Source organism: Alligator sinensis, unplaced genomic scaffold (assembly GCF_000455745.1).
Source record: "Alligator sinensis unplaced genomic scaffold, ASM45574v1 scaffold170_1, whole genome shotgun sequence".
NCBI classification, from domain to species: domain Eukaryota; kingdom Metazoa; phylum Chordata; order Crocodylia; family Alligatoridae; genus Alligator; species Alligator sinensis.
In genome coordinates this window covers 4,496,883-4,513,346 of record NW_005841863.1, presented here as the reverse complement: position 1 = coordinate 4,513,346, position 16,464 = coordinate 4,496,883, and the positions used below count along the sequence as shown (strand labels likewise).

Sequence of the window (16,464 nt, the reverse complement as noted above, 5' to 3'; positions counted from 1 at the left end):
GATCTTGGGTAAGTTAAACATGCCAAGGTATTAACCTGCTGTATCCCTTCCCTGCTCAATGTGACTTAGAGTTACATTCTTTCTGTGTGACATGGTGATGTGCAAAGAGTCCTCTCTTCATGTGAACCCTTATGAAATAGTTGAGACTGCAGAAAAATAAAGATGAAAAAGGGAACAACCAATTTGGCTGCTGACGATGGAACTCGGAATTCCCGGGCATTTGGGAAGTCTGTGGCAGCGGGGCACTGTCTATATTTTCATTTTTAGAAGATTCTGCATTATATACAAACAAAGATAAACAAATACATACATTAAAAAAGAAAAGTATATATGAAGATTTTCACTGATCATCTGAACCATAAAAATAAATATAACCACAGATCAGGGAGCTGAACACCTAGAATCCATCATACAACACCGGGGGGGAGGGGGAATACAGAAGAAGATACTGTAAGAACTATGGAAGAAGGAGAAAAAGAAAATGTTGAGACTACTCAGCAGGGTAATTACCAGGGATCCAGGTTTCCTGTTTCCCATGGAAAAATGAAGTAAAACACAGATTTCCCCCCTTACTGGAGTAAAACACAGATTTCTCATTTTAGCAAAGAAACCTGCAAATTTTGCAGTAAGCCATCTGCAGGCTGGCAGAGTTTCAGCCTGCAAGGGGCTGGGAGGGAGCAGGCACATGGCACCCCCTGCCTGACTGCCCTCTTCCTGCTCCCTCCCAGCCCGAGCATGGCCCCAGGCAGCCTGGAGAGCTGCTCCTGCAGATAAGTGGTGGGGGTGCGGATTGAGGCCCCCATAGAGAGAGAGGGAGGGAGTTTGGCAGAGCTGGGGCTAGAGCTGCTGCCCCGCCAGGCAGGGTGTAGGGCTTGGGGCCTGAGGCCGCAATGTATGGCTGCAGGGCCCTGGAAGGGGGTGGGGTGGGGCCACAGGTGGCTTGGCCGGGATGCTGGGGGTGGCTCCCTGATGCTGCACGCACTCTCAGGGGCACAGGGGGACCCAGGCCTCCCAGATCTATGCACGGGGCAGGGGTGGGGGTGGATGCACACTGCAGGCTCAGGCTCCCACCCTGCTGCCCTCCCTTGGGGCCTCTGCAGCCTGACGGCTGCAACCTAGCACTGAAGGGCAGAGTGTGACCATGCAGGAAAGCTGCTTATAGCTGCAAGCTCCATGCTGCCTTGGTGATTCGTCCCCTGTGTGCATGGGGACAGTGTTGGGTTGTGGCCCTCACTGCAGCCCTGCACGTGGGAGACACATCACCAGGGCAGCATGGAGCTCACAGCTGCAAGCAGCTTTCCTAGGCAGCCACACTCCACCCTGCACCACAGGGTCACACCCATGGGCTGTGGAGGCCCTGGGGGACGGCAGCAGGGCCAAAGCCCAAGCCCGCAGGGCACACCCACCCCCACCCCTGCCCTGCACACAGATCTGGGGCCCAGGTCCCCCCTGCTCCCCAGGAGTGTGCACTGTGGTGGGGAGGCTGGCCTCACCCCACCCAAGCCTGCAACAGGCAGCAGGGAGGGAGCCAGGCTCTGTGTTCTGCTGTGCTGCAGCAGCCTCTGCCTTCTGTTGGGGGCAGGGGGCTGTAGCCCTGGGTCCCTGGCTGCAGAGCCCTGGCAGCTGGGGGCTCCTCTGGCAGGGCTGGGGGGCAGGGGCTGTGGATGAATTTGAACCAGGAAGGAGTCTGGGACAGAAGTTTCATAAACTGGTTTGACCCAAATCAGTTAAGTCTGATACGCCATTCAACCAGGTTTATTTTAAACCAGTTTCAGCCATTTTGAAGATGGGTTTATGTGCACTGAACTTCTGTTCTGTTACAGGTTTAAGCCAGTTTCTGATCACTTAAATTGGTTTACGGGTAACTTCCGTCCCTAGCCCTTGGAGTTTAATTAATAGGGCTGCCAATGAAGCTTCTTATTATGTAGCAATGTATTACTTATTCTTCTTCTTCTTATGTAGCAATGTAATGTTGCTATTTTGCTATCATTCCACTATGTTGATTCAGTCTTTCAAACTAGTCCTCAATCAATTGTTGCTGGCACAGTTGTAGGGGGAACTGCTTTGAGAAGTATTATTTTTAGTGCAGCCCGAGGAAGGAAGACAGGCTTGGATCCAGCAAGAGAGTTAGGATGGAAAGATTTAGGCTTAAAAATAAAGCAAACTATGACTGTTCTTTGAAAACTGAAGAGAAAAATCAGTAAAGCTATTGGAGAGGTGGAAAAGGTGGGAAGGTCCTTTAGATGTACATGGGAATACTTCATTTGGGCTACATAACTGATGAGTATGCCAAGGTGTAGATGGAAGCAAAAATGATTCTCATCCCATCAATGAAATTGCATCATAGTCCTGAAAGCAAACCAGCACTCCTTCCCAAGACACGTTCACAGGGATTTATTAATTCCCTCCCTAGCTCAGATGCTGATTGTATTTTCATGGGTTAAACTGGCAGAAACATCATTTCTCCTCTTGGAAGACACGAGAGAGCTGTAAAAGTGGGATTTGCATGGAAAATTCAGCTGCGGAGGAACATGTGAAATTGTGCGTATCTGCTATCCCTACGAGGATTGGAGACGGCCAAATATGAGAAACAAAGTGAAGATAAACTAGAGGAAATTCACATAATGTGTCATCCCAAGAACTGCGGCTTCACATGGGGCAGCACGTTTAAAAGGCTCTGCAGGCTACTCTGATTCCAGGGATGTCCTTGAGTTAAGCAGTTAAAATCAATGCTGCAAACCTTGCCAGAGATGCTGAGTACCCCTCCCTCCCCCCGCCCCCCAAGCACAACACAGAATGAAGCCCCAGGGTCTTTCTCCTCCTACATTCCTTCAGTTTTTTTCTTTTGGACCTCTTCTGAGTGTCAAGTGTGCATGTCAAGGAAGCACTAAGTTAAGACATGCATGGTACAATACCTATCTACCAGGAAAAACCCTTTCAGACTTCCAGCTCTTGCAGGTACGCAAATAATTTCAGATTGGAGGTGAAATGATGCCTGCCGCCTTGCAGTGCAACATGTCAGTATTTTACTTCCCTTATATCAGTTCTCTTAGACCAGGGTCAGCCAAAGTACAGCTTGCAGCTGCTCTCCCCTTTGATTATTGATGAGGAAGGTTATTTATTTTTTCATGCAGCTCTGGAGGTGTGCAAGACATTTCACACAAATAGAAGATGACAGGACCTGAAGAGTTTACACAAATCAGACACAGCACAGTGAGTGAAGGCAGACAGTGGACTGGAGGCTTAATATTATAATTTGCAGATGCATCCCGTTAGCTGGGCAAAATGTGGGTGTGAGAAACCCACAGTTGCTACTACTGGGCCTTTTCCCTATGTACAAGAGTCAGTCTGGTATCAGCTGCATCCTCTACCAGGGGGACTTCAACCTGCTCTTGTGGGTGCACTTGGCAAGCCAATCTCAGACTAGCACACTGGACTCTTTCAAATAAGCTGGATAAATTATGTCCCATCAGGAGAACTTGTAGAAAATGTTAAGAGCCTTATTAAACGTACTGAAAAAACATGATGCAGTGGAATTGGGTTATTCACTCTTCTGCAATCGCTTCAAAACTTAAGAGCTCTTTTATGAGCTCCTTAAAGGTTTCTAAACATCTAAGACAACGGTCATCAATAGGAGTTAGGTACCTAAGCCTAAGCCCCCTAGACTGGAGCTGTAGCAAAGTCATATAATGCCTGTGGATTGGGCACAGAGTGAGAAGGAACACACCTAAAATACTGGGTTTCATCATTAGGATAAAGAACCTCTCTCCCTAAAAATCTGTCCTGCTTGCACACCTGCACTGCATCTGGGCAGGACTCTGATCCAGCACCCAGAAGCTTGTGGCAAAGAACAGGCAACTTCAAAGAATGCCAGAGGTCCATACAGCCAGATGTCTGGCCACTAGGGCCCATGGCTGGAGCTCAGCCTTTAGGCAGGTATGCAAGCAGGACAAATTCTGAGCCATGGGTTGCTCTTTTCTAATGAAGCAGGATTCCTTTTCCTCACTCACCTTGGGCTATCTTGCTGTGCCCAGGCAGGATGGGTTTGAGATTTTTGACATTTCCAGCACAGCTTTGCTCCCATACATAATTCTCAAGCATAATAGTAGGATTTCATCCAAAGCACAGAAAATTAATGTCACAGTAGAAGTCTTGTAGCTAGATTATGCTACTGTATAGTGCGATACAGTGAGTCTAAGATCCTATGCCATCCCTACCACTTGTATCCCAGGGCACAGGAGTAGTTCATGTACAAAGACTGACAATTTCCACAGGCAATAATCCACCTGTTTGTTAGTAAGGCAATTTCCCCAACTCCTGGCTTTGAAGCAAGCTGTCGTTCTGTATTTTGTACCAGTCAAACCATCCTCCACCCTGCTGGGGCATCACATGAATAAGTGAAGACTTTCTGTGAACTTTTACAGTTATTGCAAAGCTACTTTTCTGGCTATCTGTTTAGTCATCACAGCTGTCTCATTGCCTGTCTGCCTCATCATGACAGTGTCTGAAACAAAATGGTGGAAGCAAAGAAAGGTCTTTCTGGTACTACTTCAATAAGAACAAAGGTTTTATGTGTATCAACGGCAACATGCTTTGTACAGGTGAGTGTTGAAATAGGGGATAATACCAGTGCAGAAATATTCAAATACAGATTTTGGAAAACAGCACAGCCTAGTGAATTGAGTTGGGAGCCAGAAACATATCCAATCCATGGACATGAGCTCCTTTTTCTAATGAGTTTATTCCCTAAAATTTATTCACTGTGTGGCTGGTCATGGAGGCTCATATTTTCAGAGGTAATTCTGGGCACACAGGTTAAAATCATAAGCTCTGATTGTTCAAAGATGCCAGGCATTTGCAGCTGGAATTACAGCTAGCCATCTTTGAAAATGATGTCCAACATGGCTCACACCAAAAATAGAGGCTCCCAAAATGAGTTGTCACTGTGAAAAAGTTTACCATTAACCGCTCTCTCCATCCCACTCACCTGCCTCTAAAATGCAGACGACTGTATATTTACAGGCAAAAATTCCTGTCAACTTCAGTGGGCTTTGGAAGCAAACACTAAGGTAGTCTGAGGGGAGAACATGCACTATTCAGATAGCATGATCTAACCTTGTCTTGCTCAGTAGTGATCTCTCTTGTTGATTTTGAAGTATTATTCATGGCTTTATATGATGGTGGTTGATTGCAGGAGGCCTTGAAGGATGGAGCAAATACAAGGAGACACAGAGGCAATCCTTAGGTTCTTGGTAGGGATATGCCATGCTGCAATGGATGAAGCAAATAAGCAAAAGAATTGACTTATTATCATTCATAATTAACTGTGCATATTTAAAGTCCATCAGAACAAGAAACAGTTACACCATATGGCCTAAAGATGACTGAAAAGGTCCAATTAAGATTGCTGAATGTAAGGGTCACAGATACACTATTATATATACACTGGCAATGATCTAGTGTGTCACAGAACAATAGGGATCAGATAGACATGAACAACTGCCCCAAAAGAGGGACGGGTAGAAGGTGGAAGCATTATTGAGGAAGCTGTGTCAAAGTGTACGGTGCTGTCAGTGATTTTTCAGTGGAATTTTTCCTAACTGCTAGAGCCTTAGAGTCAGCAATATTTATTGGAAAGGATCAAAAATCGTAGAAGCACATCTACAAGCCAGACTCTCAGCTAGTGTAGAAAGGGCACTGACTAATGAGCTGGCATGAGGAGACACATTTATTTATTCCATGGTCTTTACAGGCTGGCTGCAAGCCCCCAAAATTTTGCAAACCATGATCATTCCTAGGGGATATCTATGTCTGGTTAGTTTGTTTGTTTGTATGTATAGTCAGTAACTAAGGTCATAAGCTTTATAAGCATTGACTGTCTCTGAACTGTTACTTGGCTTTGATTTTCCAGCCAGGGTGTTGAGATTTTTAAGCAATATTGTTAATAATAGACATGCACTTTGTTTTAGTTTAAACTAATTATAGACTTGTCTGATGCAGTATTTCATGCGCATGGGTAAAAGGTAAATAGATCGTTATAGCCCATAACATCTAAAGGTTAAAGTCTGCTTTCAGTACTTATACATGTGCTTTGGGGTGGGGTGAAGAGGGAGCCGTTTTAATTAAAGCAGGTCTCGGGGGTCACTCTAATTAAAACGCCACAGTGTCTCGTGTATTCAGCATCCCATGTTTCAAAATGGCTGGGGGGAAGGGGTGCTTTAACTAAAACTCATTGAATGGGCTTTAGTTAAAGCACCTCTGCCACCACTTTGAAATGTGGGACACTGAATACATGAAAAGCTGCAGCAGGTTGGAGCCTTTTAATTAGACTGCTCTAATCCAGTGGTTCTCAACCTTTTTTGTACCAGGACCCATTTGTAAACATCAATGGCCAGTCCTGACCCAGTGCCCCTCACTCCTGAGCCACTGCCCCCCAGTGTGTGGGGCAGGGTGAGATGTATGTAGGGCATGGGGGGCCCCAAGCAGCCCCTTGCAGGCTGCAACTCTGGCAGCCTACAAGGGTAAAGCCATGGTTTCCCACATTTTTCTCCTTTAAAGGAGAATCCATTTTTAAAGTTTGTTCGTAACCCTTTCATATATTCTTGCTACCGACTTCTGGGTCATGACCTATGGGTTGAGAAACGCTGCTCGAATCAGAACGTGTTCTAATCAGAATGCGTCGGAGCATGTGTATAGGCATGATTTCACTGGTACGGCAAGAGTTAAGTGAAGACAGAATTTGTCCCAAATTTTTTTTTGCCATATAGTTAAGCAAAAACTGTCTATCATTGTATTTACACATATTTGTAAAATTGCACCCACTTTGAAATTACTGTGGTATCTCCCGATCTGGATATTTTCAGTCCTCGAACAAAACTTCCCGGTGCTTGGTGCCTGAAGATGAACTATTTGTATGCCACAAAACCAAGTATCTGTTAACATTGTGCAAATTCTGAAATGTCCTTAGTCTGCTCAGGTTCAAGCTCACATATAGTTGGTAGTTGAGAGCACCTGCACAAAAGAGTTTTGTTTAATTGAATTTTGGCAGAACATCTGTTCTTTATATCTATACCTGCATTGACTTGCTAAAATGATGCTTGTAAGACAAAGAGCATTTTCTACATTTAGTATTTACTAATTGCATTTTCTTGTTCAAAATGGTTCTTATCCAATCAGGGAGCAGCACCATTTGCTGTTGGTGACCTTTAGCATATCACAAATAATGAATAACAAACAGGTTACCAATAAACTATAAGCTGATAACTTTTTATTCGGTCAGCATTGGCCAATATTTAAAATTATGGCCACATCTGTGGAGATCGAGATTAGTTTGCAAAGATCACATGAACTGCAAAAAGCCCTATATCCATTGCATTATTTATGTGCAGGTAATGATTCAGAATCATCAATACAAGCTTTTACTTAGATTTCTATTATTTGATATGGTAAAGAAAAAATAAGTCTACAAGGAAGGAGGAGCACTCTCCAGAGAAGGACCATGTTTACTGTAAACATAATTTTAAAAATAGAAAAAAAGAGCAAACACATTAACATTTACCAGAGACCCCTCTGGGCATTATGCCATCCTCATTGCTACTCTCTATTATTGGGGTGTATTTGTCATAATTATTTTGTTCAGGTTTCATCTTGAACTCCTGTTCCTTGGAGTTTATAAGCATATCCATTTCCTTCAAACTGAGCTTTGGCAAAAGGGCGAGGGGTAGGTGGGAAGGCTTTTTGGAGAGAGAATTATTTTTTTAAAACTGGTTTGGTCATTTCAAACTGTACAAATACAGCCCTGGGAAATAGGTTCTGGGGAACAGAGGAAGTTGATGTGCTAATTAGGTATTTTCAGTATCTCTTCAGACTTGAGAGGAAAGCAGTTGTACTCATTACAAGCCAGCTCCTGGAAAGCCCCTGCAAACTGAAGTGCTGGGTGATAATATAGGGAAGGATGTGGGGGAGCGATGTATGAGCTCTCTGCAGCTCTCAGATCCACTTGTGGGAGCACAGTTGGTAAAGGGTGACAGCAGCTCCAGCACATTTCCAGTAGCCCACAGAGATGTGTACTGGAGGGAATCTAGAAGGGGCGAAAAGCCATGGGGAGATGGGTAGAGAAGGTTATGCCGCAACTCCAGTTTTCCATCTGGAAATTACCTGGGCTGCCAAGGCTTCCTGCTCGTGCACCCCAGTACCTCTGGGGAATCCACTGAATCCCAACCATAGTTTGTTTCAGGGTGCAATGAAAATATGGTTGGGAGTTACCCTTCCCTCCCATTTCGTAGCTCATTTGCACGGGTTTCTTTCGCTCTATACTGCATTATTCACCACAGGGAAGCTTTTAGTCCTAGGAAAAGGTCATGCTTACATTTAATTTAAAAGGACAAAAACTGCTAGTAAGACTTTGCCTGTGGTGGTTGGGAATTCCACCTAGGCAGCAGCACATGGGAAGATTTCAGCATTACCTGTGCACTGGAGTACAGTGTGATGGTCCTAAATGTTTGGGACACCTAACTAGAGCCTGATCCAAGGAAATTTGAAGTCAATTAGCTTTGGATTGGGTCCCTGACCCTCGGCTTCCACAGATGTCTGCTTGCAAAGCTAAAAGCATTCATTCAGTGCCAGGCTGGAAAAATGCCAGGAACCTAGAGGCAATCATAAAATAAAAGGATTTGGTATTTAATGGAGGCATCTTGACAAATGTTCCATTTCCCGCTTTTTTAAACAACAACACATTCTTTGTTCCTTTGTAAATGTATGTCAAATATCTTTTTAAATTGTGGGATATATATTAAACTATTTTAAATGCCAGGTATTGTAACAACATGTTGGATGCACTGGGGGTTAACAGGGTTCAAATTAAAACACGCCAGTATGACATCTGTGTAGTAGCGGCTGAATGTTAATGCTCCCTGCAGCACTCTGATAAGCAGAGAGTAATTGTTCTAGGTGCATGAGTAGCTTTACACAAGTAAGGAGGTGCATGGGGTTGAATGGGCCTGCTCATGTGAGTGTCTGCAAGGTGTTGGGACCTTAATTACTTACTAACCATCCTTTTACCAGATGCCCAGTAAATATGATGCACCTCCCCTAGCAAGCAAAAAAGAAAATGATACAGTGTTCTATCTATATTTCCTACTGCGCTTTTTACTATAAGTTCATTTTGATGAAGACACTTTTGCTGACTCCTTTACATAGGAGAAGTACTGTGGTGGGCTCTTATCGCCTCAATCACAAGAGTGTTTCTAGAAACAGGACAGTACGTGGCTAGAGATAACGCATCGTGGAATCTGCTGCACCTGCTTGGCTGCAGTATCCGTCCTGGTGGTCACATGGATGTTATGGTGATAAGAGATAGTCATTTTTGTCCCATGCAGATCAACGCAGTCTGTCCCACAGAGCAGAAGTGGGAGCAGTGGCGGTTTCGATCTGATCAACCAGAATGAAAAGCTTTTAAAAGCCTGGTTGGTGTCAGACTTATTTAAATCAATTGCCTTGAGAGTCCATTTATGCTGAAAATCTCCGAGGAGGAAACAATCTTTCCAGCTTCTCACTATTTTTACAGACAACATGAACCATTTTTTGCAGTATAAAATTTCAGCCCACAAAAGCCAGTTACAGCAAACTATTTCCATTCTAATTATTATCATTAAGAAGCCAGAATCCACTGTTTTTTTTCTCTTTGAATGCTTAAAGCAGATTGTGATCAAAGCATAATTTACCCAGTGTGTGATGGGTCATCACTGCTTTTCTTACTGGAAGTACTTTACACTGCCCTGGCTGTCACTATTTATTTCACTTCATCCAAAGGTGTTCTGGGTAACCCCTAGTCAAGTATGCATTGCGTGGTCCCCTTTTTGAGTTTAATCCACAGAAGATGCAAGTTTTTAGGAGACACTACCCTGATCTGTAACTCAAACTGTAGAGACTCATGCCTCTGGTTCAGTGTTGACCAATATGGCATCTATCACGCTAGGCCAGCCTTTCAACCTTTTTAATGTGAGGCACCCCTGATTTGACTTGAGGCTTTTATGAGTTGAGTGACACCCCTGAGCCTGCACTTATCTCCTCACACCTGCTTATGCCCTAACACCCGGCACCCTGGCACTAGGCAGTTCACAAGAGAGACTAAGACATGGTATTAACGTAAACTTGGATTCATTGGCACAGCTCTGTTGATCATAAGTGTGTCCATGATCCCTGCCCTCAGGAGCTTACAAAGGCTTCAGCTGTGCTCCATGTAGGTGCAGGGGTTTATCCAGATGGCTCTCACAGCAGCAGCAGGGCCTGTTTTCAGACAGTGAAAAGTCACTGAGAAAGACTAGGGGAACACAGCTGCTCCATGAAGCCCATTGCACACCATGATGGAGAAAAGAAGGATTAACCAATACGGTTGAAGGAGTTTCAGGTCAGCTCTTAATGCTTTGGCAAGTGAACTTGATCCAGAAAGCTGTTCCACAGGCGAGAGTGGTGAGGAAGAAAGTGCAAATAAGATTATGGGAGAAGTGCATGGCCTAATTGCTTCTCAGTCAAATGTCATAACCCTGTCCTGGCTTTACAACACTTTACCGTGCTGATTATTTCTCAAAGCAATGTAGGCAGATTATGTACTGCCTTTTTACATCTGGGCAGAAGAGATCAAGCCCTGAAACTTGCTCTCATTCATCCCATGAACTGGCTACCCTAGACATTTAACTACGTGAAAAGTCAGGTGCCCCTTTTTGTTTTAACTTTTCTGAATTGCTGTTTTATTTTTAACAGCTTGCAACAGAAAGAAATGCGTTATCGCATGACTGTCTAAAGTAAATAGTACATTGTGGTTTTGGGCTTGGACACTTGAATGTGCAACTTCCCAGCAACAAGAACTGTTCTCTCTGTAGGGTATTTCTGGTAACACTTCTCTTCTTTTAAGAAGTAAGGAAAACTGTCACCTGGAAGCTGAGACAGTGCTATTCAACTGACAGTGTTAATACTTAGAGGTGTAAGCATAAACTTATACTTTAGACTTAGGAAAAGAGACAGTACATTCTTGCTTAGCAGAAAAATTACAACAGGTTATGATTATTATAGAAGACATGAAGCTTTGGGTGATCCTGAATATAGCCCTGACCTTGTTCATGTCCAGTTGGGTTTCCTTGGCCAGTTAATTTCACTTTTCTGTGCTTTGGTTTCCCATTCTATAGAAATGAATGTTTCTGTGGTTTATTCTTGAACATTTGAGCAACCGACACATGTACCTCAAAGTCACTAAAGGGTTACATCATTTAGACTGCTATGAAAAGTTCACTAAAACAGTCTTTCAAAATCCACCTCACTCGATTGTACTTTCTGTTCTCAACATTGTGAGTGTGGTTTAGCTTCTAGTATCTGAAGTTCAGGCTACTGTGGTTTGACTTCAGAGGAGTATCCATGAATACAAGTGTTTTAAAGATTTGAATGGGCTGTGCAGTCCCTTGGATTATACTCATATAACACAGTACTGTATTCTACAACCTTAATTATATAGGTCTTGACCATCAGTGGTTACCTGCATGATGACATCATCATTAAAACCATGTGAAAGGGAACCAAGTGCCTTTTTCAGATGTACCAGTCATTCTGCAAGAAGCAGAAAACTCTTGACCAAGACCCAGGGAAGCAGAAGATGGGCATAACAAGTGTTATGTAAAACAACAGCAGGAAGGTCTGTACATGTGCATGGCAGGAGGCATGATTGTGGGATGCAGCATAAGATCCTATCATGCTGGTGCAGGAGACTTGCCCTGGATTGCAGCAGCTGCGGTCTTCCAGGTATGGAAGCACAGGCTACTCATGCAAATTAAAGCTGGAAAAACCAACTATAGAGCTAGTACACACTTTTTAGCAATAACTTTATAGCTGGTTGGACCTTCTTAAGATGCCACGGTTAATTTGTACATGTAGCCAGTCTAAATTGCGCAGTAAACCAGGTAATTGCACAACAGATGTAATATGTAGAGGGGGGCCTGGGTGATTTATCAAACAAAATGGACAATATTTACCCTTCCTAGCCCAAAATATGGAATTTAGGCTGGGTACAGATGTTACACTTACCGTGTAATAAACATGCAGAAAGCACTCTACAGCCGTAACCTAACCAAGCAGATGTTCACCACACATAGAGTGCTTTAAAAATGGCAGAAAACCCTGGATGGATGTGGTATCAGGCTAAAGCACTTTAGGTTATAGCACTTTATCAAACATCTGTACCAGATCCCATCATGACTCAGGTTAGGTCACAGTCCTCTGGCATCCCAGGGGTCCCTTGCAGGGCAGCGTATTAGCTTCCACTGGTGCTAACCTGCTCTGGATGAGCATTGGCTGAGCCCTGCCCCTGGGCTGTCTCTGCCCTGTGTGGCTGGGCAGGAGGTATGGGGACAGAGCCCCCTTGCTGCATGGTCCCCCCCCCAGCTTGCTGGCTCCTGGTCTTGGGGGAGGTTGGATCAGGCCCAAGCCTCCTGACAACTGCAGCCAGGAGTGGCAGCTTGGGGCTCCCTGGCCCAGCTTGAAATGTAGCCCCTCTGCCATGCAGGCCCAGCCCCCCATAAGATCAGAGCCAGAAAGCTGGAGGGAGCCCATGTGGCAGAGAGCTCCGTTCCCCCTCTCTCCCCCCACAGCTGCTGCTGACAGCCTCCAGCTGGTAAGGGGGTATGGCTGGGGAGAGGGGCTGTGCCAGCAATTGCCTGGGACGCATGTGGGAGCACCCCAGCTTGCTGGCCTCAGCCAGTGTAGGCCACTTCTGTGCACCCCCTTCCTCCCAGGGTGACTGTCAGTTCTAGTCGCTCCCACACTCATCTAGGGCACTTTGAGTAAGGAGCAATACTTAGAGCACTTCCACCTTGGGCTTTTTAAATGACTGTACTTAGCCATAGATGTTTTCATCACTTGTACCTGTTTGAATAATTACTGCTTAAATAGTCAGTTCAGCTGTCAGGGGTATTTATCACTGTGCAAATGCTTTGGGTGCCAACTTTACCTCATCATGATTTTTCCATTTGGCCATGAATAACTTCCTCAGCCCTATTTGTTCTGTGAATTTATCTGAGTAAGATCCTCAGGAAATAATTCTTAGTCTTTTGCTTTCCTTTTCCATTTTCTCAGTCTGCTGCCCCTACGCTACACAAACTTACTGATGAACTGTATGTCTTAGCTCCTACAGATAAATGGCTGGTACAGCAGGTGAAGGCTCCCCAGCGCGAGAGATGCCACAGCAAAAGGAATAGGAAGAGATTATTACAACTGTTATTAAAGAGGAAAAAGGGCAAAATTATAACATAGATCAGCTTCAGTGAAGTCGGTCTAAATATACACAGGCAGGATTCCAGGAGTTCAGAATTTGGCCCATGGCATGTACAGCTGAACGTACGAGTTTACTGTGGAATCCATGTTGGCTTTTAAGGAAATTCCTTTATTGCCCATCTCAGTTTCTCTCAGTGTTACCCATCTTAGGATTCAGGCACATTAAGCAAATCAGCCCAGGTCAGGAACACCATGAATGATTTAGGAGAATCTGACCAGCTAAAAGACAATGGAATTTTGAATGAATCCCATGCCATTGTAATAAAGGAGATACAGCACTGACAGACCCCTGCCCTTGCATACAGGGGTGTTCTCAGTGAAGCTGAGGAATATTTAGGAATACATCATATACGGAGACTTCATAAATCAGTTATGCTGTACCCATAAGGAATCTGATATGACTGTCATAGAAAACAAGAAACTAGTAAGGTTTAAATGTGTCATGAGCTGGGCTAAAAAACCACCCAGTTTTTAGCACTAAGCTTGATCCTTTAACAACCAAATCAAAAGAGTATCTCTAGTAGCTGGTAGCAGTACTACACCCTTATCTTCTATGAGAACCAGACATCAAGGGAAGACAACACAAGCTGGCCAGCTCATAGACAGCTCATCTTAATCCTCTGAGGTTCCAGGAATTCAAGTCACTATTCAGAAGCAATTTTTTGTAATAATCTTCTCAGGCTGACCTCTCTCCACCCTGGAGAATTACTTCACCACTAAAAGTGGATCGGACACTAGGAGTTGACACAACTCCTCTGTGCAAGTGTGTCCAATTCACATGAAAGGATCTGCAGTGTAGAGCCTACAACTGCCTCTGCAGAGACAGGGATACAATGGTCTAGCAGGTCTTTCTTAGACACCTTTTCTATTGTTCTTTGATGCAGGGAGTGAACAGACTAAACAGATGCACCACTTTAAATGTGTGGGGTGGGGGAGAGCAAGAAGGTCTTATCAAAGTCCAGTTGATCCAGTATAACTGTTTCATCTGCCTATTCCTTAGCCTCAGTCAGTGAAGCTAAACTGCAGTAATTTAAAACCCTGCTTTAATCTGGGATAGACTATTTTGGCTTAGCTTTACTTATTGTAGGTTAGAAAAGGCCAGATGAAACAGATCAGCTGCTGCCAGCTCCCAGGCAGTAAGTCCTTGGCTTTAAAAATATTAAATTGGACATCTGTCCATGCCCTGAGCCAACATCTTACTGTACAAAACCTTGCTAAACTTTATGGGCAGTGGGAGGTGATACCAACAGATAACGTGGCTGTGATGAAATACTGCGTTCTCCTATGCTCACCAATTTAAAATGTAATACTGTCACTTACGTGATCACAGTAAATCTATTTCCAGGGAAATGCGAAATTTAAGGAACCGCAAAGAATTACTTGAAAGTACTGTGTGAAAGTAATAGTGAAAAATGGACCCTGCTGTTAATTGAAGTAAAAAAAAAAAAGGAACATCACAACTCTATATGACTTCCATTATTTGCGTACTTCTGTTACTGAAATCAGAATAGTGTCTTCCAGTAAAATCTAGTTAACTAGATGACTCATGTGATATCTGAAGTGACCATGGATTGCTTCTTAGTTACATGCCCTCACTGGAGTTTTCGTGTCCAAGGGTGGATCCAAAAAAAAAAAGAGGAATTGAAAATAGCTGATTGTAAAGACGGCCATTCATTGTACTTCCTTATTTATACTAAAATAAAGTAGAAAACATTGTTAACCATTTTAGACTTTACATTAGTCGTCCCCTGACACTGAGGGCACCATTAAAAGACATTGAACACCACTGAGGGCACCATTAAAAATATTCCCCTCATCTGTGCAGGCAAAATGTTCTAAATAGACAGACAGTGCGTGATAGCATTGGAGTGATCTTGTAGCTGTGATGATACAGGAAATGCAAGGAGGATCAGACACAGAACCCTGCCTCTAAATAGACACTGCATGCGCACACGCAGATACACATGCAGATGTTCAGATTCAAATCCTCGGTCTGCATGCAGCATCTGACACTGTGCACAGCACTTTTTGTGTACGCTTCAAAACACTTGGATGGGGAATTTAAGTTGCACCATTTACATTACTGGCAATCCTTAAAATATTTCCAGTTCTAAATATAGGGAATAGTACAACTATTAGGATAAAGGGAAATATGGTGAAGTAAATATCCAAGCTGATCTTTTCAAAAGTGACCACTCATCTGGAGTGACTTTCAAATCCTGAACTTGAGGTACCTGAAAGCAGACCGTAATAGCACTGTGCAAATGCATCTACACACTAGAAGCCCGACTCTTGTATGGTATGTTAAGCTACAAAACTTCCAAAAACTGAACTACCCAAAATCAGGTTTTCACATTTGACAATACTGACCTGGCCAGCTCCTAGTGACAGCCGTAGTTCATAGCCATCTGTGCAGGTCTGAAAAGTAAATGCTCCAGAAATAGAAGAATCCAAGAATAGACTTGATTGAGCAACGTGTAAGTGAAACTATTTTTAAAGACAGACAGTGACTGTGAAAGAAATCTTGAACTTAGAAATGGAGAGGATAGCACTAAAAGCTGCAGAAATCACAGCAGATAGTAAATCCCAGTCACTGACATCTTGGAGAAAGAAATGTCATCTCTTTTGAGCAGCACTTATTTTAATGGTTTTAAAATGTGAAGTGAGAGTTGTAAGCTTTGAATTGGAGTCCAATCACTATGCCCCCTTGAGCAAAGCTCACAGCTAACTAACTTCCATGCACCATCATTGTTAGCCTTCTCCAGTTGCAAGATACAGCACCATGTACTGTATCTTTAATCTTTTCTCCTTGGGCTAAAATCTACCCTCACTTATAAGCCCACTGCCATCAATGGTTGAGGATACAAATTAACCCCCCAAAGAGAAAAAGCAAAAGAACCTAGGCACAAAATTTTATTCTGCACAGTTATAACATGGATTTAAATACTGAAACTTTGCAGTGCCAAGGAGAATGAAAAAAAGACCAGTCTGTTTAACAGGACTTTGCCTTTCCCCCTTTGTTTCTGAGGGGGAAATATCTGTCCCATTCTCTGCAGGAGCTTGTGGTCTCTTCCTGAAAGATCATTTTTCTATCCTTGCCCTCTCCAAACTAAGCTTTTCCCCTCAGTCCCTAAAAAAATGCATTGT

General features: G+C 43.7%; 1 long non-coding RNA gene across 2 annotated transcripts in view; it reads right to left on the bottom strand.

The window, feature by feature from the left end:
• Positions 1 to 15,728, bottom strand: part of LOC112552116 — a 100,019-nt gene extending 84,291 nt beyond the window's left edge. The window contains exons 1-2 of one of the 2 annotated variants that reach the window (XR_003096477.1): positions 15,688 to 15,728; positions 5,116 to 5,268 (exon numbers count right to left, since the gene is read on the bottom strand). This is a non-coding gene — a long non-coding RNA (uncharacterized LOC112552116). Of the gene's footprint in view, positions 1 to 5,115; positions 5,269 to 6,822; positions 6,983 to 15,687 lie in introns of those variants that run through there. The other variant, XR_003096476.1, reaches the window with a different exon arrangement.
• Between the last annotated feature and the right edge of the window lie 736 nt (positions 15,729 to 16,464).